The sequence below is a fragment of the Pelodiscus sinensis genome, chromosome 32, assembly GCF_052426305.1.
Source record: "Pelodiscus sinensis isolate ZL-2025 chromosome 32, ASM5242630v1, whole genome shotgun sequence".
In the NCBI taxonomy this organism is placed as follows: Eukaryota; Metazoa; Chordata; order Testudines; family Trionychidae; genus Pelodiscus; species Pelodiscus sinensis.
This window is the reverse complement of record NC_143083.1, coordinates 12,860,660-12,886,876: the sequence shown is the minus strand read 5'-3', so window position 1 is coordinate 12,886,876 and position 26,217 is coordinate 12,860,660. Positions and strand designations below refer to the sequence as shown.

At 43.7% G+C, this 26,217-nt stretch overlaps 1 protein-coding gene and 1 long non-coding RNA gene across 6 annotated transcripts in view; one reads left to right on the top strand and one right to left on the bottom strand.

The window, feature by feature from the left end:
• The window catches only part of GATAD2A (GATA zinc finger domain containing 2A), a 121,166-nt gene that overhangs the window by 91,604 nt on the left and 3,345 nt on the right, over nt 1-26,217 (bottom strand). For 2 of the 5 annotated variants that reach the window (XM_089774988.1, XM_089774994.1), the window contains exon 2: nt 8,914-8,995. The exons of 2 other annotated variants lie outside the window; for them this stretch is intronic. The gene's annotated coding sequence lies outside the window, so the exon portion shown is untranslated. Of the gene's footprint in view, nt 1-8,913; nt 9,400-26,217 lie in introns of those variants that run through there. One more of the 5 variants, XM_089774989.1, reaches the window with a different exon arrangement.
• Nucleotides 2-26,118, top strand: LOC142819011 (uncharacterized). The gene is made up of 3 exons (XR_012896692.2): nt 2-322; nt 18,834-19,419; nt 25,278-26,118. It is a non-coding gene; the product is annotated as an uncharacterized LOC142819011 (long non-coding RNA).

The following is a 26,217-nucleotide window of genomic DNA, read 5'->3' as shown; positions in this document are numbered from 1 at the left end:
GAGCAGCTGGGGGTGGCGAGGGTCGAGTTTCCGGGCAATGATGGGCCAGGTCTGTGACCTGGGGCACCATTGGCAGAAGGGGTCAGTGCACATGGCACAAGAACAGGGATTGGCTGGGGGTTGTGAGACGCCAAGGGAGGGGTCGAGTATAGCTGGGTTTTAAGGAGTTGCTGCCTGCAGTAAGGGAGCGAGCTCTTCTTCTGCTACGTACGCCTTTGGGCCACGTGGATACGCAGCCAAGAGGAAGAGGAGGGCACTGCTGGCAGCAGATTCAGTAGCGTTTCTAGCCGACCGGCCCTGGCAGGGGCTCCACGTGTTGGGGGTGAGTATTGCAGTGGCGCGGCTGCATCCATTCTGGTTGCTATTAGCAGACAAGTGAGGCTTGCAGCCTTATTCCCCCCTCTCCCCCCAGCGCGAGTACAGAGATTTCTTGCTACCTCACTTCAGAGGCAGTAAGATCTGCCCGGGGCAAAATGAAAGACCCCCAGCAACCACGTGGCTTTTTAGGCTTCACCCATTTACTGTCATGATGTGAATTTCCATCTACAAACACTGGGTCGTTATAGCCTGGCTAGGCTGCCACATTTTCAAGGACATCATCTGTATGAAGTTTTTCTAGTGCCTTACTCTGGCATAGCCTATTTGGATGGCTAAAAGCTGAGGTCTATCTTGTCTCTTGTATCTTCTGGCCAACTTCCGAGGCAAGTAGATGGTACCCTAGGACTTTTGTTAGTCTCCCAGACTCTGGTGTTCTGAGGATGTGTAGGCTTGGGTGGAAGGGCTGGCATAGTCCTGGGAAAAGCAAGCTTCTTTCCTGGGCCAGTCTAAAAGGCACTGCCTGGTTGTAGGTCTCAGCTGAAGTCAAGAAACCAGTAATGCCAATACTCTGATGATGCCCACCCCTCCTCTGTCTAGGGGGAGGTAAGACTCCAGCTGCTCCTAAGCTGGACTCTAACTTGGAAGCAGATGTATAGTTTACAGGGGAGTTGCCAAGATTGAATTGGTTTTATTATGCATAGGTTGATGCAGTATTAGAAGCTAGGGTATGAGGTCCAGAATGTTGCTGGTTCAGAATGTTCTATCTGTACATGGATTGCACAGTATCATTCCCCCTGCCCCAAGTCCTAGATCTGATGCCTAGCTAAGCTTATTTACTCCAGCAAAATCAGAGCTGCAATCCTGTTCTCTCAGCTAACGCCCTACATCCTTAAATGCCTAGGAGTGAAAAGAGATTGGTAAAGGACAAGGATGGCCCAAGAAGAAATGGTTATGACCATGAATAAACTTAGGCTGGAAGTTTAGAAGAAGGCTTCTATTAATCAGAGGCAATGTTCTGGATCAGGCCTCCAGTGGGAGTTGTAGAGGACCAAGAAACCGAGCTAGCTGTCTGTTGGGGCTTGACAAATGACAGGTTGTGATAGTGAAGGATTGGAATAAAGGACCCTGGAGGTCTGTTCCAGTACTATATAGGCAGCCTCAAGGATGTGGTGGAATAATGGACTTGTGTGCAAATTGCTCAGGTCCTAGACCAAAAAAGGAAAGCCTTGGACAGCAGCAGAGACTGAAATTCCTGCTGCTTCCTATTCAATAGGGAAGCTGGGTTGATAGAAGATGAGGTATGGAAACTCCTGTATGTAAGATCACCCATGTTGCTGCTCACTGGAATGCTGCACTGAGTTCATGCTATCATAACTAACAAAACAATCTGAAAGATCTCTCCAGTATGCCTCTGTAGTGATGCACAAAGTGGGTCTACCTCTTTAGAGAGGTAAAGACTAGGGTACACTAATTGGGGTGGGGTCTTTCCTCCATACCTGGTAAAACGCTCAGGGTGTACATAACATGATTGGAATACAGACACACAGGCAAATCATACTTGTTTAAACACACACTTCCTAACCAAGGCCCCTTTTGAAACTGTATTGTCAAATCTTAACTCCATTGAGCAGATTCAGGTTGGCCAAGATAATGAAATTCTAAATATTGCTGAGTTCTCAAGTATTTCCAACACTTACCCAGAGTCTTCCAAGGATCATACTGAAGGTTAAGTCTCCTCCTCCTACTCTTTCCTAAGTCCAAGGTAGCTCAGGGAGTGACCTAATTGATCCTGAGGTTGGCTTGGCATGTTAGCGTTATGGCCAGATTGTGGCCAGATTGTAGTCCTGAATGGTGACTACAGAAGAAGGGCTGTGATGACCAAGTGATTAAATCAGCTTTCAGATTTTTTTTTTTTCAGTTCATTCCAGGGCCTGGGTTTGTCTGACTCTGCTCTAGATGCTTATTTGTATTTATTATAAGCTAATGCTAATAGGGATTTCTTGTGCAGCCTCTAAAAGGCCCACTCTACAGGTGAGGAACTGGAGCTATTTTGTGGAAGGTTATCTGTTGCTTGGTGGCCTAATGGTGCAGGACAAAGTGAGGCAATGCTGAATCCCTTTCAACAGCACACCTGTTACGGTTTTGGTTTGGCTTTAGAAGAATGAGGATCCTGTCCTCCCATTCAAACCTCTGCCACAGTATTTCTCTTAAAACCCAGGTGAGGCTCATATTTTGTGACAGGAAAAGGAGCGGATTGCAGAAGTCGAGGTGAAAGTAGCCATTAAGTTAAGAGTACTGACCTACTTGTCAGACACTGAATCCAAGTTGGCCCTTCTCTTAGCATTTGTATTCTGCTATGCAACCATAGCCTTATTTCCATTACCATTAAGGTTGCTAGGAACAGGCTGAGACTCCTGTTCCTTGAGGAGGGGGGGGGGGGGGCTTTCTAAGAACTTACTGGTTTGTCATCCTAGTACTCCAATAGAAGTAGCTTGTATTATGTGGGTGAGGATTGTTCGAGTACTTCACTTTTCATGGGGTTGGATTGTCTTGTGTGGGTTCCATAACATTTTTTTAACATCATTTCTAGCTAGCATAACAAAATACACTGCCAGTGTGTTCATGTACTCTCTCATGCTCTCATCCCTTTTTAGTCTAGGAATATGGTATTTCGATTGGCTATTGGCAGGGATCCTGAGGAATCTCAGTCTGCTCCATCACAATAGGGAAAGTTTGGCTGTCTCGATGGTCTGCCTATAGATCACATGTAACTTATTGCCCACCTAGTAGTTCAAAGGCTGCCTTGTTTCAACAGCAGCATCTTATTTGCCAACAGCATCCCCTGTTTTCCAGGCAGACGGGTATGGGGAAATCTTGTAAAGAAGTGGTAGCCTGAAGAATGGGCTAGATGAGATTCTCTCATGAGATTACCTTCTCATTATAAAGCAGCATGAGGAGTATATGGGGAAAGCTATTGCATCAAAAGTGGAGAGCCTCTTGTTCTACACTGTATTTACAGCAGCCATATTTGACATCTTCAGGGTTTGAAACTTGGTGATGAGGGATGGCTTTCCTGGAACCTTGTTGCCCAACAACCATTAGTGGGGGATCTACCCTTCACCATCTCAAACCCCCCATCTTCACAAAACAGACTGACTCAAGGTTCCGTGGTGCACCTCTACAGACACAGTAGTTAAGCCTCCAGTCCCAGACCAGGCTTATCTTGGATAACTGGCACGGGCCACACTTGTTTGTCCTGCATGGCAATGGCTGTCTGATGGCATTTTATCTTATGGCAGTATTTAAAAGCCTCTTGGCTGCTTGCAGGTGAGATGGAGGTAACAAAGTCTGACATGGCAACTAGTGTGCTGTAGGTCTGTCCTGGCCTTAACGGCAACTTGATTTCCCAGCTGCCAGTGTCCCTGTGCCTCAATAGGGATTGAATAGAGATTTCCCTCCTCCCCCCCCCCTTCTTGGTAGTTGTAGCTATTAATACTTAGGATCTGTGTCTGAAGTGCTGTATTATGGGTGCACAAACTGGGGATGGAGCAGAACTACCCATGAGGTTCAAGTCTCCCTCCCCACCCCCTTCATTTGCACACTATTCAGGTGTAGGGAGGGACTGCAAGGGATGAATTTCTTCTAGCAATATCAGATAAGGGTAAGAGCTGGTCCCATTTGGTGATAGTGTAGGGAGATCACCTAAAAGGAATTGGGGGGGGGGGGGGGGGCATTTGTTTTCCTTGGCCTCTGATAAAATAAGAAGAAGCAATGGGCTTAAACTACGGCAAGGGAGGTTTAGGTAGGACACTTTTCCTAATGTCCAAACTGTCAGGATGGTTAAACACTGGACTAAATTGCCTAGGGAGATATTCAAGAGCAGGTTGGACAGACCTCTCTGTCTCTCTGTCTCTCTCTCGATATAGATGGTGCTTGGCCTTGCAGTGAAGGCAGGGGACTGGACTTGATTTCTTGGTCCCTTCCGGTTTTAGAATTCTAACTGTTTAATCTGAGTGCCATTCAGTCTTAAAACAGATATCTGTGGCAAACTTTGTTTGGCCAAAATATTACCATGGCTCATAGGGGTGATTTCAGAACTAGTAAAAGCAAACTGAAAAATGACCCACACAACTAGAACTGGGGTTGCTGTTTAAAACTTGACACGGTATCTAACTAGGCAGAGTTGTTCCACATTCCTTGGGTACAATAATGCAGATTAAAAAAACACTTCCCTTTTTTGCCTCTCTATATGCTGATGAAGAACTTGTGGACAGGAGCTGTCAGGGAAATGATAGGCCAGTGGCTTTTGGTAGGTGATATAATTCAAATGCAGCTCCTGGTGTGGGAAGCAGAAGCCTAGGATAGGCTGGCCTCTGATGACAAAGATAAAATTATTTCTTAGGGCGTGTTTGAATCCAGGGACACACAGGAAAGCTTGGGAAGCAAACTAGTACTAGACTTCTCTAAAGTGTCTCAGCTGTGGGAATTACTGAATATCCACAACTTCATAAAGACTTAGTCAAAGTTGCAGCCTTCTGCCATTTAAAACAACAAATCATGTGAATGTTGTAATTGGTTTGTGCCATAAACAATATCCGTGCCACACAAGTGTGCCTGGGAAGATGTAGACATGGTACAGTAACTGGCTCAACAGAAGAATGCAGGCTGCTGGAATGATACACCACCTGCTATCGACCTAGATATGAAGTTGTATGAAACTATAAAAGGAGAGATACTAGAACTTAAACTACAACTATCTTTTTGGTATTTTTTTTAGTTTTAATTTTCCAGGTATCTTATAAAGACACAACTGGTAAGACTTAACAGATTTAAAACTTCAAGAAATTCTGCAAATCCTACTGATCCACATTGTTCCCTTCCTCACCCCTGTTTTTTAAAGCCAGAACTTTGTTGCAAACAGTGCAACAATCCAACATCTGGAACAAATGTAGTCATTGAGTTAAGTTACCCTGGCTTTTCTAAGTATATCAAGTTAATAACTTTTCAACGGGGGATAGAAGTCACTCTCCTTCACTGAAGTATCATTCAGAAAAACGTTAGCTTTTATATTTAGAACACCTAATTGAACTTCCTGGTGCAGCTATAATTCCTAATCATGCAAGTATGTGGTCACTGACTTAGGCACCTGCATGATCTGTTTGAAGTGACTTCACAAAACTCTTTACATGCTTGTACTAACTTGTGACCCTTCATTTATTTAGTATGCTGACAGACATGGAACTTCTAAGCAGTTGCAAGAGTTCTTGTCAATTCTTAGATAATGAAGAAATGAGTTGACTGCTCAAGAATGCCTCCTAAACAGTAAGAGCTAGGACCACCACACTTGGCATGCAGCTTCCTCTTAGCGTAACTTTAAAGTAAGGTTGGCTTTGGTTGTCAGGAATAATGGGGTCTGGTAGAAAGGGAGTTCTACTACAGAATGACCACCAGGTGCCAGAGATAGGGATTAGAACTGCTATAACCCCAGCAGGGGTGGAGACAGGGACAACCATATACAGGCAGTCCCCGGGTTACATACAAGATAGGGACTGTAGGTTTGTTCTTAAGTTGAATCTGTATGTAAGTCGGAACTGGCGTCAGCCGCTGCTGAAACTGATCAGTTTCAACCGCGGCTGAATCTGGATGCCAGTTCTGACTTACATACAGATTCAATTTAAGAAATCCAGGCGTCCCCAAGTGAGCTGCTGCTGAAACTGATCAGCAGCTGATTCCAGGAAGCCTGGGGCAGAGCAGCTGGGGTGCTGCTGGGTTGGTCCGGAGCAGCGCTGCAGGACCAACCCGGCAGCCCCCAGCTGCTCTACCCCAGGGGTAGGCAAGAAAAGCCTGGTCTGCTGGGGGGGGGGGAGTGGCACTAGCTGCACCCCCCCCCAGCAGACCAGGGAGACGGGGGTGGGGACGCCCAAGTCCTCCACGGCTTTGCTCCGTCTCCCTGGTCTGCTGACCTGGGAGACACTGAGCAAAGCCGCAGAGCACACGGGCAGCGGGACAGTCCAGGTGTGCCACGCTGTCCCACTGCGGGTGCGCTCTGCAGCTTTGCTCCCTGTCTCCCTGGTCTGCAGAGAGATGGGGAGCAAAGCCTTGGAGCACGCCTGCAGTGGGACAGCCCGGGGGTGCTTGGGCTGTCCCGCCACTGGCTTCCCCGGCGGCTTTGCAAAGCCTCGGGGGAAGCCGGCGGCAGGACAGCCCAGGCACGCCTGGGCTGCCCGGCTGCCTGAGCCCCTCCACGGCTTTGCTCCGTGTCTTCCTGGTCTGCAGACCAGGGAGACACAGAGCAACTTCTCTTGCCCCAGAGTACACGGGCGGCGGGACCACAAGGTCCCGCAGTCCGTGTCCTCTGGGGCGAGAAAAGCTGCATTCGTAACTGTGGATCCAACAAGTCGGGGACTGCCTGTACTCTATATTTCAGAGTTTGTCCTGCCAGCTGGGGGACATGCACCCTCTCCCTTTGCTGTGCCTGTTGCTGTGGTGAGAGGGCTGGGGTTGCCCACTTTCCCAGGGCAGCCAGCATACTGAATCTCCTAGCCCCACCCTAGAGAGGATTTAAATGAAGGGGGGAGAAAGTATTTAAGGACCAAGCAACATCAGGTAAATCTTCTAGTGCCTACATTAAAGGTTAGTTAAAAATTGCTTTATTTTAAACTAACCTTTATGAGCATTTTAAAATACATGGATAGACTCTTCTTGAGGCAAGGCAATGTGGCTCCAGGCATGAACATGACATGCACTGATTTTGATCCCTATTTAAAGAGGTAAGTTATGCTTTTCCCTCTTAGTAGCCAACAAGCTGGCTCAGCTGCCAGAGGTACATTTCATAGTCAACATAAAGTTAAGGTGTTGACCACTTGCTCTTTCCACAGTAATGGTACTTTCTCTGTAAGGATCTGTTCCTCCAGTGTCCTAGTCAAACTAATTTGCATAATGCTCTACTGGTGCACATTATTTCTGTAGCTTTACTAACTAAAGAGTTTCTCAATGTCCTTAAAGTGGTCCTGTGGCACCTTAGACTCCCCAAAATTATATAAAATTGTGGACAAAACGTGCAATCAGATGAACTGGAGTGGAAATAAAAAACTAAGATATATAAACAGCAGAAGTACCCTGTCAATTGTAGGACCCCTGTTAGTGGCTAATTAAGTTAGTTGGATGTGTCCCATACATAGCGCTTGCTGTAGAAATGCAGATGTTAAATGGCAAGAGAAATTGGCTTTAATGTACCAACCAGTTAATGTCTTTGTTCAAGCCCAGGATAATTGTTAAATCTGTAGATAAAGTCTTGTTCTGCAGACTCTCTCTAATTGGCTGGTGTGACTCCTTTATAGAAGAACAGCTACTCTTAAATCCATGATTGCATGCCAGGCAGGCTAAGATGTTTCCCTACAGGTTTGTGTTGGCCTCTGCACCGAAGGCTAAATGGACATCTGGTTTGGCAGAGGGGCATTGCTGGCACTTGATAGCATATCACATGAGAGGATGTGCTGTTGTATGAGCCCCTGATGTTGTGGCTTACATGGTTAGGTCCTGTGATGGTGTCACTTCTATAGATACATGGTCAAAGTTGGCAATGAGATTTGTTGCAGAGGTTTCTGGAAGAGTCTGAAGTGTGGCTGCTGGAAAGGATTTGCTTCAGGTTGAGGAGTGGGAGTTGTGAGGAGTAGCCTGTCTGCAAGACCTGTGAGTGAGGGATCATTTTCCAAGAGGATATAGATTGTCAATGTGCTGGAGGGGTTTAAGCTGGTGGCTATAAGTGGTGATGACCAATGGTGTTGTGTTTTTCCTTATTGGGCCTGTCTTGTAGTTGAATTCTGGGTACTTGTCTGGCTCTGTCAATCAAATTTCCTCCCTCCCGAGGTGGATTTTTAAGAAGTTTGCTTGCAACCAGATTGTCTGACTGGGATTGATCTTGAGCATGTAGGTAAGAATAGTGGTCAATAGGCTTCTGGCATAGGGTGGAGCCTGTGACCACTTATTTGGACTGTGTCAAACAAATCTCCTTATGTGGACTAGTCCAGGCTGAGGTTGATAGGGGAGTGGAATTCTTCAAAGATGGCCATCCTGTAGGTTCATTATTCATCAATGTTGCACAAGTAGAGGAAAGACTCTAGGGGAGGAGAGCTGGGGAAATGTTTATGCCAACTTTTTTAATGGCTGGTGGCACTGGGGGGCCGTGCAGGTGTCCCTAGCAATGTCACTGACTTGAAGGTATAAGTCTCCAAATTGGAAATTGTGGGTGAGGATAGTCACAAGTCATCCAGTGTCCTAAGAAATACCACAGGATGTCTTATGTACCTTTTTTTTTTTTTTTTGCATTTCAGTGGTGATGGAAGGGATTACATGTCTAATATAGTTCATTTGAAAGATGAAGTCCTGTTTCTCTTGAGGTTCAAAATAATAGCAGTATATGTGATCTGTACTTAACCTGATGTGGGATGGGCACAAGGTCTTGGAGTCACAAAGGGAATTTTGGTGCCTTTTGGAGGAGAAATAAAAAGCTACAGAAATAACCTAACATGCATCACGATAACTTAAACTGATCCGATTTTTTTTTTTAACATCTGATCACATGAGGTTACTTACTGTAAGCCTTCAGACTGCTGGTGTTATAAAGTGATCAGTTTAGTTGAAGAGCTCCATGTCTGGCTGTAAATAGGCTTGAATCCTGCAAAGTAGTGTGTAAACAAGTGTATTAAAAGTTGGGCTTGCATGAGTTTGAGGTATGTTACTGAACTCTTACCACATCCAACAGTTGAGCCTAAAATACATTTAATAAAGGTGTGGCTTTTTTGGGGGGGGACCTCTTTTCTGTAGTGCTCCATTCTGAAAGTATTCTCAGACCACTTAAACTTCCTTTCCCTCAATGATTTGAGGAACAAATTTAATTCCTAAATATGGGCCATAATTTGATAGCTTCTCTATTTTGAGCTAGTTTAGGAAGCAAATATCTGTATCTTTCCCAGTGTCTTTATTCACTAGTGTTACTTTACTATTTATCAAGGTAATGCTGTTCAAGTATCGCATCTCCAATCCTCGGCTGTGTCTTGATTACTATGTCTACATATTGTACCAAACGTACCACAAAAACAGCAAACATAAGAACAGTGTCTGAGACCACTCTAATACCAGAACTGATGTTATTTCTCCCCCCCCCCCCCCCCCCCCACCGACCCACAACCTCCCAGTAGCACTTCATTAATGATACTCCTTCATGAACTGGCAATTGGTGGGTGGTTCTAGTTCAGGGGTGGGCAATACATTTTTTTGACCAGGGGCCAAGTGGCCCCGGGGCACTACTAGGACACTTCTGTGCTTCCCCACCCATAAACCCTGATTTGGCCTGGGGGAGCACAAAGTCTCTCGCTCCCTGCCATGCCACGTGTGGCACTTAGTAAAGCTGGATTGACTCTAAGTGCTGCACGCTCCCCAGTCCTTAGACCCTGATCTGGCCTGCAGAGGCCTTTTTGCCCACTCTTGGTCTAGTGGGATAGCCCTTCCTACCACTGTCAGCTAGGCTAATCTTCAGAATAACAATCTTCTTGAGCTTACTGCTGTGAAGTGAAACTCTTCCACCTGGGAATGGGGCACCGAGGCACAGGATATGTGGCATAAATATCTGTTCCAATCAGAGCTGATGCAATATGATCCAGATTCATGTTGAAATTGAGCATCTAATTAGGAAAGCAACATGATTACAGCTGGAGCCATAAAGTCCTGCTATTAAAGCACATTCTCCCCAAGGTCTCTTCCTAGTTCCAACTACCAACTTTAGATACTAATGTTTCAACTTTTTCCAAATTATTATATCCCTTTCAGGAGTCTGACTTGTCTTGCATAACCCAACTTTTACCTCACATCTAGTTTTGTAAGCAAGTAGTTCAAGACAAATGTCACAGCCAGTCATTCCCACAACTGAGAAGAATAAATCTTATGTGGAGGGGATGTGCCTGTACCTTCACACTGGTGTATATAACAAAACTCATGTTGGGGCCAAGAGGTTCTAAGTATAGAAGGGGAAGGGAGGGAGAAAATGCTCAAGATGTGCAGTTGAGAAGACTGGCTCTGGGCTGGGGCTTTAGGGTGCAGGAGCATACTCTAGGGTGGGGGGAGGACTTGTATTACCTGGAAGGTTCCCTGCTGGGGCTGGCAGGGAGAGAGGCAGGGCTTAGGGAGACCTCTCCCCATGACCTCCTGCATTGGGCATAATGGGAAGCTGTGCAGCTTAGGGAAAGTCTCAACTCGCCACTACAGAAATTTTGCTTGCTTTCTCACTTGCAATAAAATCACTTGGAATAGACTTACTGTATCTAAATTTCCGTGAACAGTATAAAACACTTCATTTGTTAGTGCAAACAAATTTCATATTGGCTTTGCTAGTTCTTTTGGGGGGCAGTCAATTCTAAAACTAGATAAGTTGCTGTAGCCTAAGGAAAACCTTCAGATACACAGCCCTGGGAGCATGAGAACCACTGAACAGTGTTCCAGTATTTGAGTTGTTCCCTGATTAGAATGACCATACAGATCACGGTTGTATACTTGCAACACATTATACCAAATGTGGCATGTAACCTTTTATAGAGCTCTTATGATTGTTATTGATATACATGTATCATTTTCTATTTGAAGTTGAGTATTGGTTCTGAACTTGATTTCAAATATCTGCTTTATGGGTGTTACCTCAGGATCAATCAGCCAGCATATGTTGAGGGACTACTCAAAGGGCTCATCAAAAGGTCACACTTTCAATGAAGTATGGGAAACATCCAACCACATTGAACTTTCCTACAAACATGCAGATGAGGATGGGGGAGTGGCTTCTACTCTCAAAGAATGGAGTCATACATGGACTGGGGACTTGCTCATGGGACAGACTTCTTCTTACTATAACTTTCTACAGTAAGAACAATGAGTTCTTCTCCAAGGCCTTACGTAGAAGATAGGAAAACTCTTTCAGCTTACTACTGCTCAAGCATCTCAACTATAGACTTGCTTCTATGTGAATGTTCTAACAAGGACTGAAGTCCTTCCAATGATGTGGAAATAACAAGAGATGTTGACTTGAGCCAGCACCTCAATTCATCATGGCTAAAAGTCTGAAACAAGGACTTTGCAAGTGTATGTTTGATTTCTTTAACAATTTTCTCTCGTTTTTATTTTAAAAAGTTACCAGTTCTTTTGCCCTTTAAATGTAAATATATATTTACCTGAGTGTGTAGCTGGCTCTCAGTGAGCGGCAGAATTTTTTTTGACTGGTGTGGACCACCTTGTAAGTGAAGGACACAGGTCTTGGCTGTGTGCCCTGTGTTTCTCAGCAGTTCATCCCGAATTAGGTACTCAAGAGTCCCAAAGTTTTACAACTTCATCCTTCTCATACCAGTAACTCAAACATTTTGTAAACCCTTCACAAAACTACCTGGAATTTCTTCCTATAATAGAGCACTGTTTCTGTGGGAACTTGGGGGAAGGGCTAAGGTTTAGGGTGAATCGTAATAGTATTCAAAGCACCTGTTCTTCAGTGTATGAACTCTACACAAGTCTCTAAAGAACTTACAATCTATGCTAATTCTCCTATTAAATCCAAGACACTCCTGTGCATCAGAGCTTGCACATCAACCCTTCTACAAGGAATGGTACAGAGGGACAGGATGCCTTGAAGGAATAAGAGCCATAAGGGCTTTGAGCCATAAGCCTTGTGGAGGGAGTGGGGAGAAGCAATAGATGCAGTTTAGCTGTAGCCTTTTAAGTAAGGCTTCTGATGGGCTCTCATTAACTCTGGGCACATCATTCTGCCGCTCTACTCTGCACTAGTTAGGCCTCAGCTGGAGTACTGTGTCCAGTTCTGGGTGCCACATTTCAAGAAAGATGTGGAGAAATTGGAAAGGGTACAGAGAAGAGCGACAAGAATGATTAAAGGTTTAGAGAACATGACCTATGAAGCCAGGCTTCATGAACTGGGCTTGTTTAGTTTGGAAAAAAAAGATTAAGGGGGGACATGATAGCGGTTTTCAAATATCCAAAAGGGTGTCACAAGGAGGAAGGAGAAAATTTGTTCCTCTTGGTTTCTGAGGACAGGACAAGGAGTAATGGGCTTAAAGTGCAGCAGGGGAGGTTTAGATTGGACATTAGGAAAAAATTCCTAACTGTCAGGGTGGTCAAATATTGGAATAAATTGCCAAGGGAGGTGGTGGAATCTCCCTCTCTGGAGATATTTAAGAACAGGTTAGATAGACATCTGTCAGGGATGGTGTAGACGGAGCTTGGTCCTGCCTTGAGGGCGGGGGGCTGGACTCGATGACCTCTCGAGGTCCCTTCCAGTCCTATGATTCTATGACAACTAACCTACATGGAGCTGCCCCAAACTGGGCACAACTAGTAGGAAAACTCTGAGTACTTTCCTGTACTTTGGACTCAAGCTGGAAGGCCATAACAAGTGGGGGCCCACAAGTAACAGTTCTAGGAGTAGGGTTCTGTTCCAATATCTCAATCGATGTCCAAGTACACTTGCAAGTGATATTAAATTGGGAATGGTGTAACCAGTGGGATAGTTTGCTTTTGTTACATTTACTGCAACTCTAGTCCTGCTTAACTTTTTTCTGCTTTGCATTAGATGCAGCAGTAATGCAAGTAACCTACAGGATGTAAGCCATTTGCTTTGGCAAACTAGTAGAAGTCTTGAGGTCTATAATATCTAAACTCTGTTTTGTATAGACTAACACCCCAATGGAAAACCCCAAGTTAATTGGGGGGGGGGGAGAGATGGAGGACAAGTACATCTGTAGGGCTATGTCTACGCTACACATTTTTGTGGCAGAAAATATGCTAATGAGGGACTCATTAGCATATTTTCTGCCATTTCTTCTTGCATGAGGAGTTTTACACAAAGCAGTGTAGCCACTTCCTGTTTGTGCAAGATCATTGTGCCTCTTCAGGGGGACATAGAGCTGGAAAAGACCTCAGAAGGTCATCCAGTCCAGCCCCCTGCTCTAGGCAGGACCAATCCCAACTAAATCAACCCAGCCAGGGCTTTGTCAAAACTAAACACCTCTAGGGATGGAGACTCCACTACTTCCCTAGGTAACCCCCCATTCCAGTGCTGATTCTCAGGGATGATCTAGATGGTGCTTGGCCCTGTCATGAGGGCAGAGGCCTGGACTTGATGCCCTCTGGAGGGCCCTTCCAGTTCTAGGATTCTAACAGGGTGGGTATTGCAAGGTTGTGGCCTGAGAAAGGGTTCTAGGTTTGACTCTAGCAGGTTTGAGGAAGGTGACCTAGAACCCAGATGTCTGGGTAACAGGCAATGGTGTAAGTGGAGCTCCAGCAACTGGTGGGGTAAGCCAGGAGAGAAAGGGGTCTAGCTGGTGTCTGGAAAATGCGGGGCTCTAGGTTAGGCCACAGCAGGGGTCGCAAAGCCTAGCGCACTGGCATTTCTTTGGCGACGTGGAATCTATAAGACTGGCGGCTATGTTAGGTCAGACCAAGCATCTATCTAGTCCAGTCGCCTGCCTTCTGACAGTGGCCCCTGCCGGATCCTTTAGAAGGAATGAAAAGAGCAGGGCAATATATCAAATGATCCATCTTCCCTAGTCCCCCAGGCCCAGCAGACACTGGGAGCACAGAGTTCCATCCCTGACCGTCTTTGCTAACAACTCCAGATGGACCGATCCAGCGTGATCTCAGCTAAATGGCCTTCCCAGCATTCCCCGGTAACCAGTTGCACAGGCTGGCTGTGTGTCGTATGAAGAGATACTTAGAATCCTACTCGTAGAGCTGGAAGAGACCACAGGAGGTCATTCAGTCCAGCCTCCTGCCCAAGGCAGGACCAATCCCAACTAAAATGGAGATTCCACCCCCTCCCTAGGTAACCAATTCCAGTGCTTCACCACTATCCTAGTGAAATAGTTTTTCCTAATATCCAACCTTGACCTCTCCTACTGCAACTTGAGACCATTGCTCCTTGATCTGCCATCTGTCACCACTGAACAGTCTTTCTCCATCCTCTTTGGAAGCTCCCTTCAGGAAGTTCAGGGGGAGCGCAAACCTCATTCTAGGCCGTATTAATTTGTCTTGCTTAATAGTTGCTGTGCTATTTTCTGGGCAGAGCAGGTCTCAATTGGTGTATTGAGAGCAGTTCTGGGTGCTGCTTTTCAAGAAAGATATGGACCAATTAGAATATCCAGGAAGAGCAACAAAAAGGGAATAAAGGTCTAGAAAACATGACCTATGAGGGAGGATTACTAAAATCCAGTCTTATCAAAGAGAAGACTTAGGTACTTAAACTGAGCATGTATCCTCAAAGGTTCTTACGAGGCAGTGGGAGAAATTGTTCTGACTGCTGCTTGCTCTAGCCTCAGATATGGTCTTACATTTTCTTAGGTTGAACATTAAGAAACTGTGGTGGCTAAATTACCTAGGGAGGAAGTGGAATCTCTCTCTCGAGATTAAGAGCAGCTTAGACAAACAGCTGTCGGTGCCTTGATAGTAATTTTCCCTGCCTTGAGTGCAGAGGACTATGGCAGTCCCACACAGTCCTATAACTTCATGATTATACCATGGCAGGCTACTATTGCTTTTAGTCTGCATCCACCCAATGCACTGGTAGTCAAATCTAATAGTAAATACTATTGAGAGATTGCACATGGTCCAGATCAATCCTTGGGGTTCTTGTAGGGAGGGCAGGGAGCAGCTGTTCTGCAATTAGAACCTTCAAAGAGCCCAGGAAAGTAGGCTTCCACCCCTAGCTTCTGCAAAAGGCTGTAGCAATAACCTTCACCTGACCATCGGTCTGGAAAGAGGGGAGCTTACCAGCAGCAACTCTGAAGATACACAAGAGATGAGATTATTCCCTCCCTACTAAGAAGAAACCAGTCTCTCCCATTTTGATAGAGACTTACATGGCTGCCCCTCTGAGAATTTTCAGTCTACAAAAAATGAGTCCTGTGGCACCCTGAAGACTAGCAGATGAAGTGGGTTTTACTCATGAAAGCTCATGCCCTAATAAATTAGTTGGTCCCTAAGATGTCACAGGATTTCTTGTTTTTCCATTTTTTGTTGATAGTCTACTGATGGGGTGGGAGAGGAAGGAATGGAGTAATCATCTACCTCCATGGAAAGAAGTGAGGCTGTGTGCCAGCTGCACCTTTAGATTCAGTCATTAGCCTGCAGTGTAGACAGCGTATGGAGAAGTGGTCTGCCTCCAAGCAGAACTAGGGTAGCAAGGATTTGGCCCTCACATTTAGCACCAGCAAACTAGAGCCAAAGTCCATCTTTCTCCAGCAGCATAGTCAGCCCCAGCAGCAAAAACACCATATGAGCACTCAAAATACTGACTAGAACATTGAATAAGGCATTCAAAGGACTAATGAGGTCCACATATACACTATCTAATAATGCTATGAAAATCTCAGTACTAGGTTTGGAAGTCATTTTAGTGACAATGAGGTTTAATCCCATAACAGTGAACTTTCTTGAGATTCACATCGAGGGATAGTTTAAAATGAGTTACTAATTTATGAGGTATAAGTCAATCTACAATAAGTGAATTGTTTTAAACTTTGCTGCAGAACATTCACACAAATGCTTAATGCGCACCACTGATGCACTGGTCTTCCACACATTTAGAATACAGGCAACAATTCTCCAAGACTTGTACTAATCTAGAATGAGCATAGACCACAACATCCTGATTCATTACCTTTAAGAAACTGTATAGTCACCACAATTGTATGAGACGGGTAAAACAGGCATAACTAAATAATAATGCATTGACCGGTAAGTAAATCTCCCACTTGATTTTTATCTGCATGCTTTATTTGGCAAAGAATATCCTATGTTTGTGGTAAGACTACCAACCTACATTTACATCAGATTTGGTCTCAGAAAATTGGTACTCAAATCACATTTACTTAAGGACCACTAAAAACCAAACAAGCCAGACATACTTTTCTTGATAGTTGTGATCTTAATACAACTAAAAATCTATATTAGAACTTCACATTTTTCCTGACAACATACAAAAAGCTTAAATATGAAGAAAATTGTCTCTCTTGCTTTTAAGCTTAATCTCCATTAACAAAAGAATGAAAGGCAGAGTGCTGTAATGGGCCAGATGCTCCATAAATTGGGAATGCAACAATTTTGATTTCTAAATCTGTTCCTTTCCCCTCACTTCCACCATCTATACTAGAGCAAATCTAAGACAAACTGGTGAGGTTTTCTTGTTGTGGTCTAAAAGCTGTCCTTACAAAAAATAGTTGCCCTTTTTATTCTAACTTAAATGGGAGGGAAAGGGAGGAATTAAAAAAAAGTCAAACTTGATCATTCACCTAACAATATTTTAAATCAAGATACATCTTGATACATTTTTACAAAGGAGAAGCCTGAAACTTTTAAGCATGCTGTAACTAGTAAAACAGCATGAGGAATCATAACAATAGTTTTAAGATGGCTTGTGCTAAGAATGAAATTCCACAGACTTAAGAACAAGAGAACTTCTATTTATTCATGGGGAATTATAATTCATGCTGTAAATTCAGTTGCAAATCACAAGGCGCAGAGGTTCCAGAAGACCTTTGCTTCTGGAAACAAACATTTCAATGTAGGGTGAAATTAGTCTATATTGCAAAGAAAGATGAGGCTATCTTCCTGGACCAGAAGATCTGTTAATAAGGTGGAGGTGCCTGTGGAAAAAACTAGGAGACAAATTATCATCTTGCCCAAGATGGAGCAATCACAACGAACTGGACCAGTCCGGTCTTCTCTTACCACTAGTGTTATCGGTGGAAAAGAGAATAGGATCCTTGCTCTAGCTCAGTGGTTTTCAACTTTGTATCTGAAAACTTTAAGATTTCCAAACTACTGCTCTAGTTCATCAAGTGTTTAATGGAATATTTTGCCCACTTCAGAATAAAATCAGGACACTTGTTACAAATATCTGAACAGTTTCACCTTCTGAAAATAAGTCTACTAGAGCCTGCTTCACTCCATGTATGTTAATCTTGTGGCCTGTAGCTTACCTTGTTTGCTGACATATATAATCTCCAGTTAGTCAGTCCCACAGGGCTATCACTTTGACAGAATAGCTATGAGGGAGCACCTCCTTGCTTTTTAAAATTACCATTACATTATCTGTTAGCATTCTCACCTCTTGACCCTGATTAAAACTAGAAAGGATTTTTACCATGTTCACGTGGAGTTTCATCTTCCACAGATTCCATCCACCATGAACTATCATAAGAAAAGAGGACCTGCAATTACTGACTGGATGCCCCTAATTATTAATAGCAACTGATAGTTGAGGGAGATGTCTTTTCCCACCAATTAAGACACTCAAACTTTTAATATCCAGAGGTGTCCTCGTCATGTACACCTGACAGTCTATTACTGTAACTCCACTGTGGTCTGTTATGTTTGCAGAGGAAGCCCTGAGGCCTATTAGTCTCTTCTCTGGAATGAAAATCTTTATTTGAAAAGTCTAGCTTATTAAAAGTTTAAAGGAAAAAGGCCCATCTCTAAGTTGCTTATGAGAAATCTACCAACCAATTTGTTTAGTCATACATCAATTGGATAACTGATTTTGTTTCTAAAGTCTTTGAATCAAGTTGTGTAACAATGATCTTCCTTTTATCATCTTTGTCTGCCCCCCTCTTTCTCTGTTCTTCCTCACTTGTTGCATTTTGGCCGTGTCTAGACTACAGTCGGAAAAAGATATGCAAATTGCTAACCGTGATTTGCGGTTTTTTCCCGCTCTTCTGAAAAAGGCTTTTCCGACAATTGGCCCGTCTACACTGGGCCAAATGGTGGCGGGGGGGGGGGGGGGGGAAGTCTCTTTTGGAACATCATCTTCTTCATAAAATGAGGTTTACAGAGATGCCGAAAAAATGCATATGCTTTTCTGAAACTTTTTTCTGGAAAAGCTGACACATTCCTTTAGATGTGGCGCAGCTTTTCCGGGATACCTATGGTATCCCAAAAACTCTGCAATCTAGACATACCCAAAGTCTCACTAGACTGTAGGCTCTCCAGGGCACAGACTAGCACTGTTTGTATAAAAAGAGACCAGATCACTTTGTATTCAAATTTTTTTTTAAATTTTTTCAGAAAACTGGCAATTGATAATCCACTAACAATCTAGCAATTCACTTTTTTTTTTCTCTTCACCATATTACTTCAGGCCAATTCCACAAGCCAACTACACAGGGAAGCCTTGGAACTGAACTTCATTTACAGGTTTGATTCCAATCACAAAGGTATGAATAAAGACATTGGCTGGATGGCCCACTACATTCCACATTCTAATGCTAAATCAAACAATGGGTACTTGAGAACAACTTGCAATTTCTCTATCCGCTTCACATAGTATAGAGACTCTTAATTGACATACACACACACCCCTCTGCCATCCCCTATTTATTTTGACACTGGACATTTAATAACTATTCATCTGAAGAAGTGGATTGTGCACACGAAAGCTCATGATTCATCTACATGTTTTGTTTGTCTTGCAGCACCTTAAAGACTATCTGTAACTGGAAAATCTTAAAACAACAAACTCAGCTACCCCTCTGAAGCTTTTTTCAGAGATTTGGGATGTAAATGGAGAACCTGATCCTGCAATGGGAAATGTGGGAACTGGCAATTGGAGCTCCCAATGTTACAGGCAAGTGCTCGGAGCCAAATGACTATGTCCAAGCTGAAGCTACAATCGTCAATTGGGGCCTTATCCTTTTTGGCTCTTTGAATATGAAGTAATGGTGAAAAGATGCACAATACTGTTAGGAATCCATAGTTCTTCCCAGTTTTGGAGCAAAAGTGACTACTTTGTATTCTCTTATATGGAAGAAGCTCTGTTTGTGGGATTACTCCATCCCTAAAAGATGGTGTCCTTGAGGGACAAGTGGCTAATTGCTTCTGCTTCTTTATGTTGCTGGCAAGGATGACATTTCAACAAGGAAATAAGCCAATGTTGGTCCTACACTGTAGATACCATACCTAAAATCTTGACCGTCTTCTAACAAGATTAATGTGCTTCCCCACCTATGACTGATATAGCAAATGGCTGATCTGCTCCTGACTTGAAAGAGGCTTTGAAAGGTAAGTAGACTTCTAAATATGGAATGAAGAACTGGTAAATGCAACAAGTTGTGTTAATATGATTCTCAAGGGTTTATGTTCCAAGGTTCCCTCCAAGCCTTGTGGCATCACGGCCCTACCCAGCCAGGGGCTCAGGGCTCTGCTCAAGGAGCTGCCTGGCTGGGAGACAGTTACTTCTCCTTCAGCTACAACCATAGCTTCCTACTGAGGACAGAGCAGCGAGTCCTCTCTCCCAGATGATAGGGACACGTTCCCTCCCTGGCTGGGCAGGGTTTGTTAGAGAAATATTACATATCGGTTAATTGAATAGTCAAGTAACCTTGTGAATTCTTGTTGGTTAGTCAACTATTCTATAGTCCCTGGGTGCAGGAGCAGCAGGAAAGCAAGTCTGTGAGGGGAGCCAGTTTAAAAACCAGCTCCTCTTGCGGACTGGTTGCTTGTCATCCTGTGCTGCTGCCTCTGATAAAGAAGCAGCACTGAAGGGTAGCAGCAGCCCCTGTCAAGGATGGGGCAGCCACTGTTTGAGCTCCTGCCTGCCCCGCTCCTAATACCCCCACTAATCCTCTACATTTAAAGTGTAAGTCCTGGACCCGGCATGAGCCAGAACTGAGCTGGGCTGTTGGCCAGCCCGCTGCTAAATGTACTGGTTTTGGGGGGGGGGGGGGAATGTGTGTAGTCTATATCATTAACCTATGAGCTTTTGCTTATCAGTTAATTGACTACACTATTGCATCCCTAGTTCCTTAAGAAGCTGGTGGGCTGTGCTACCGCACAGCTTAGAGGGAACCCTGTTATGTTCAACACGTCCAAGTGCAGCTTGGATCCTTAGAGTTGGTGATCTGGGCTATAGAGAACCAGAGTTTTGGCCATAGAGATGATTAGATCTGATGAAAATGGGGGAAATCCCAAGAAATGTAATCAGACACAAATCAATTTTCTTCTTTCTTCTGGCATTTTTTATCAATGCAAGGACTTTGAAGCTAAGCATTAAACTTTCCTCTTTTGCTAAAGACATGGCTAGATACAGGCAGCTAGGCTCTTCAGATTGCACATGTAAAGCCTTCTTCTGATATAGAGATTAAAAACCATAAATCAGGACACTAAGCAGTGGAATTATTGGTTCGTGACAGGCAAGATGGGGACAGTCTTCACACAGACTTCCTACTGGGATCATTGTCATACTATGGATAAAAGTAGCAGGATGAAAAACACATGCACAACCTTACAGTGAGCTAGACACAACTAAAGTGTGACAGTCTTGCAACTCTACTTCTGTCAGTGCCTTAAAAGGCACTGACAGAAAGGAAGGGACTTTCTAATAATGACCATGAACTGAGGAGTAGTTACAACGTGGTTCTTTTTTTCTGCCCTTGAACACAAATATTTAAAGTTGTGAAGGGGCATGTGCAAAGCTGCTACTATTTCTGCTTTTTAAAACATTTAGACTGCATATCAACATGCAAACACATCCCAAGAATAAGGGTTTGAAAATACTCCTACATGAGAATATGTTCTCACAGATAGCAAGTATCACTTAATCTCAAGTTAAAGTCATAGCAATTCATGTAGGTGTAGTTTTGGTCACATTAAATCTGTGTTATCTTGGGTTGGCCACATAACCTTTCTGTGTATTTCCCAGAGGGGCAAGTGTTAAATTGTAAAGAGATCTAGAGTGTGTACACAACTCACCCTCCTGTTTCCCTCCACCATCTGTGCACATTCCCCTATGTTGAAAGGGATATCTTGCTTGAGAAGCTGGCAGTGCCAACTTGCTGCAGCTACATCTACTAGAACCTTAGTTTGAGGAACATTAAGAAAAGGTTCTTAGTCTGAAGTATAAGAAAAATATCCTGCTCTCCTGTGTTGGCACACTTTTTCTCTCACTTCCCTTAAACCATCTTCAGCTAGACCAGGGGTCTCCAAACTACGGCCCGCGGGCCGGATGCGGCCCGCGAGGCCCTCTCATCCGGCCCGTGGAGACCTTTTTGTCTACGGAAAAAACTTTTGCATCAAGGTACCTTTCAATCTTTGGAACAACATACCTGTGTGAACAAACATTTTCAAGAATGAAATACATGAAGAACAATTTGAGAACAAACTTGTCCGATGATAATCTCAGGTCACTGTTGATGTTAGGGACAACAAATCTAAAGCCAGAAATGTCTGCTATTTTGGCATCCAGGAAACAATTTCACCATTCACACTAATACAGGTGTTCATGTGTAGTGTATCAATGTGTTATTAAATAATAACTGAATAAAATAATATTAAATAAATAATTAAAAACAACATCCATGTTTTTTATTTGGACCTCAAGTGTGTAGTTGGCCCCCGAACTGCTGTTTGATAGTTAATACGGCCCTCGGGCTGAAAAGTTTGGAGACCCCTGAGCTAGACAAAGCACTTTGTAAAAGTTTCAAAGTTAACTGAAAATAAGGTATTAGAATAGGAACTATGAACTAACTAAAGAGTGTCATGTCCAACGGGTACACTACTGAAACTTTTGGCCTTTTTATTACAAAGGGAAGACTTTTTATAATTACTCTTGTTGGGTCAAAACCAGACAATTAAATCAGCATCTCGCAAGCCATGCACTCCCATCTTAGATGGGAAAGGTGACTAAGCTTTGGATGGTTGTCTTAAACGTGCTCTATTTATCACTGTGGACTGCCTGTTGAGAACCACTGCACTGCACCCCCCCCCGTACCCTATGCCAACTGTGCCCTGTTCAGGGATCCCTGCAGAGAGGGCAGCCTAAAACCTGGGAATGCTGCAGCACCCCTATACTGTCTCTGCCTAATGCTCTGCCCTCTCCACAAACCTGCCCAGGAACGACCTCTCTTGCCCCCTTGGGCACTCACCAGTTCCCTACTGGCAGAAGCACTCACAGGCTGCCAGATGCTGTCTTCCTCTTAGCCAGCCCCGCCCCTTTATTGACCAGGGCTGTAAATAATGAATTTTCTTTAGCACACAGCTGTATGCAAAATGGGCCTTGGGTTGAGAACTGATGCTCTAACTAAACAGCAGGATATTTTTAAAGATTAAGACACTGCCTCTTTTGAGGTGTCTCAGTTAATGCTTTCATTAACAATAAAGTTACTGTGAATGCTTTCTAAAAAATATGTAAGGTCCAAAGTGTATCATAATAAAACTGTCATTGTATACAGTCAAGGACAGTTGTGTGTCTACCCAAGTTGAGGTGCTCAAGAAAACTAAGGTAATGATATTTCTTAGATCTTGGCTAGTCATGGAGCAAATATCAATAAAACGATGTCTGTTGTAGAGCATTGTGGATCATTATTGGTCTCAGGATTTACAAACATCATTCTTTTTGAGTAAAAAACAGACATGAAGTTATTGCTCCTTGCAACATGACAACTTTTTCCACATCCAAATTGCAATTCACTAACTTCATTGATCGTCACCAGTCCCCCAACAAAACTAGAGCAGGTCAGTTCCATAATCTGCCCCCCCCCCCCCCCCCCCCCCCCCCGCAGGACAAGAGGCACAAATTAACTAGCAATCCCCATATTAAAAATTAAACCATTTATATGGGTTGATTTAATTGGGGGGCAGGAAGAGATGGGAGGAGGCAAATTTCACAGTAACATTGTTACAGTAGTTAGGGGCTATATCACTCCTGAACTAGCATGAGATGCAGACTGTATTTCTATCAACATGCACAAACCAAAACTAGCTGCAACTCCTGAGAAAAGTTAGGGTTCTTTTGTCACCCAACATTTTATATAGCACTTCACAAACATATAGCTAAGAATTTCTCCTGAAAGCTTTATGGTAGAATAGATTGTGTAACAGAGCACAGCAATACTCCATGGCTATGTCTAGACTGGCATGGTTTCCGCAAATGCTTTTAACGGAAAAGTTAAGTTAAAAGCATTTGTGGAAAAGAGCATCTAGATTGGCACGGACGCTATTCCGCAATCTAGATGCGGTTTTGCGCAAGAAGGCGAAAATGGCGATTGGGGCGCTTTTGCGCAAAACAGTTTTCAGCTGTCTACACTGGCCCTCTTGTGCAAAACCATTTCCGGAAAAGGGCTTTTCCCCAAACAGGAAGTCAAAGCATTTGCGCAAGAAGCACTGATTTCGGACAGTAGAACATCAGTGCTTTTGCACAAAATCAAGCAGCCAGTGTAGACAGCTGGCAAGTTTTTGCTTTTGTGGAAAAAACTTGCCAGTCTAGACGCACAGCCCATAAGTTTAGCCAGGAAGAGAGGAAGAATACTGTACCCAGCTAAAACTACAGATGGACTTTGGTAAACAGCTTGTAATTACCCAAGTTGACATTGGGCCAGGACACCAAAGCCAAACACCCCTCCTGCTGCAATAAAGTGTTGCAGGGAATTTGCACAGATATGACATTCTCCAATTTATATCACAGCCCAAAGATGATGCCTCCAATAATACTCTCCCCTAATATAATGGTGAATTATTGACTGTAAGAAGAATGCCATTACATCATCAAATCCTGACGTACCCTCATTTTTTGTTGGATAGAAGAAACGCTCTTACCAGACAGGCTTTATCCTGAATATGTAAAGGACATGAATATGTAGAACAAGTATATCATGCAAGAGGAAGAAGTTACAATCAAATTCTATGGTTTTAGTGCTCTTCTGAATGGATCAAGTCTATACTTACTTAATTCCAAAAAAGGACAGCACAGCTCTTATTTGAGTCTCTAGAGATTTAACATCCTTGGCATTGTATCCAAAAGGAAGGAAATTTCTCACTTCCCTAGCTATTTTAGTTTATCAACTGTTAGCTAACTGATCCATGAATACTAATTGAATTGATTACATTTGAACTTAGATGGTCTGTAGTTACTTATCTATACCTGAACGATAAAATATCAGTAAATATTCACGTGAACTACAGCTAAATCTCCATAGCTCTTATAGCCAAGAATTCTTTAAAAAAACGCTAAACTTATTAAAGACTCACTCAACTTTGTATTGGCATCATAGCAGATGAGTGCTAATTATGTTGTATGAGAGTGCCAGCAGCATGACAGGTTCAAGAAATTTGGTGCTACGTGTTGGGAGAAGTATCAGGGATGTTAGTCTGTATCTGCAAAAACAATTAGTCCTATGGCACCTTAAATACTAACAAATTTATTGGGGCATAAGCTTTTTTGGGCAAAGACCCACTTTGTGAGATGCTTTTGGGTCTATGCCCATAAAAGCTTATGCCTAAATAAATCTATTAGTAAGCTGCCACAACACTTCTCATTGTGTTAGAGATAGAAGGCCCAAGATTGTGTAACTATCCCACCATCTACCTCACTTTCATGCTTTGTTGTCTTGGAGAGTGAGGTTCAGTTCCATGAAAAATGGAGAAAACAGGGAATGTATTGAACTAGTGGAATAAAAAATAGAGGTTAATGTTAAGAAAATCTTGCAATATGCCCCAGCAAGAATAGTAATAAAGGTGGAAACATCCTGCTAATCTAGTAGATTCAAGTTGCTATCAAACAGCTGTTAACACAAAGCCACTGATTCTATTTACCATGCAGCAAAGAAACACATGTAGTAGATTCCATACTAGCATTTCAACCTGTTGCTAGCAGGGCATTCCTCCACCCCAGTTACCTGAATGCCCCCTGCTGTTGGAGCTTTGGCAGCAATTTTTCTGAATCACCTTTAAGCAATAGATTTCTAAAGGATGAATTGATGCCATGGCTGACTTATGTAGCTGATGTTTTAAAATAAAGTTGTAATAAAGACAGACAAATTGATGTTCTGGTTCCATAGGTGCTCTGTTCTATTTGGGGGGAATGGACTATTTGCCATGAGCAAAGTTCACAACTGACCTTAATTTGCTTACTTTCCCTAATACAGAAACCTGTCTTACTAAAATTCAAGAAGCGAAAAGCATGAAGACTTCAAAGTAAACGTGGATGTAGGGAAAAGTGCTCTTCCAACTCCAACACAACTCCAAGTCACACTAATCATCCTTTTAATCAAGTTGGGATATCTGAGTGTTGATATGGCACTGGCCCTTAGCTTGAGCCAACACAAAACTATAGTTTCCTTATTCTGAGGGTAAACTAATGGTAGTACAGTGCACAGCTAAGCACATAGGTAAGCTTTGGTCTCAACACTGGCACTTCTGTAGAGATCAAGGAGCCTTTAAGGAAGGATACTTCAGCTACTCTTGTACAATCAGCCTCCTTTTGCACTAGCAGATATCTGCAGTTATGGTTCTCAACTGCCTCCATCCCACTGGATAAGTTTGGAGCAATGTTGGGGAGGCGGATTTGCAGAAAGCTACATCCAGCTTTCTTCAGAGGTAGAGAAGAGTGTACAGCGGACCTATAAAAGGATATTATTCTCAAACTCACCCTCACCCCTTGAATGCCACATCCATATAATGTACCAAGACTGTGAGATGAAATACTCTTGTTCAGGCCAGAAATATGAAAGAGGCCATTAGTATTAATAAACAGGCCTACCCTCCACTGCACTTTTATCTAGGACAGTGGTCCCCAATCTTTTGGGGCAGCCAGGTGCCCGGGGGCGGGGTCACCACTATGTCTGGTGCCAGTGCCACCCATGCACTGCACTCCTGGGGCCGGCAACACTCCTGTGCCACACGCCTGGGGTGGGGCAGCCCATATGCCACGCACCTGGGGCCAGAACAGCCATGCGTTGCATGCCCGGGGCCGGCGCCACTCCTGTGCCGCATGCCCAGGGGTGGGGATGCCCATATGCTGCAGTCCCGGGGCCAGCACAGCCCATGCACTGTGTGCCTGGGGGCGGGGCTGCCCATGTGCTGTGC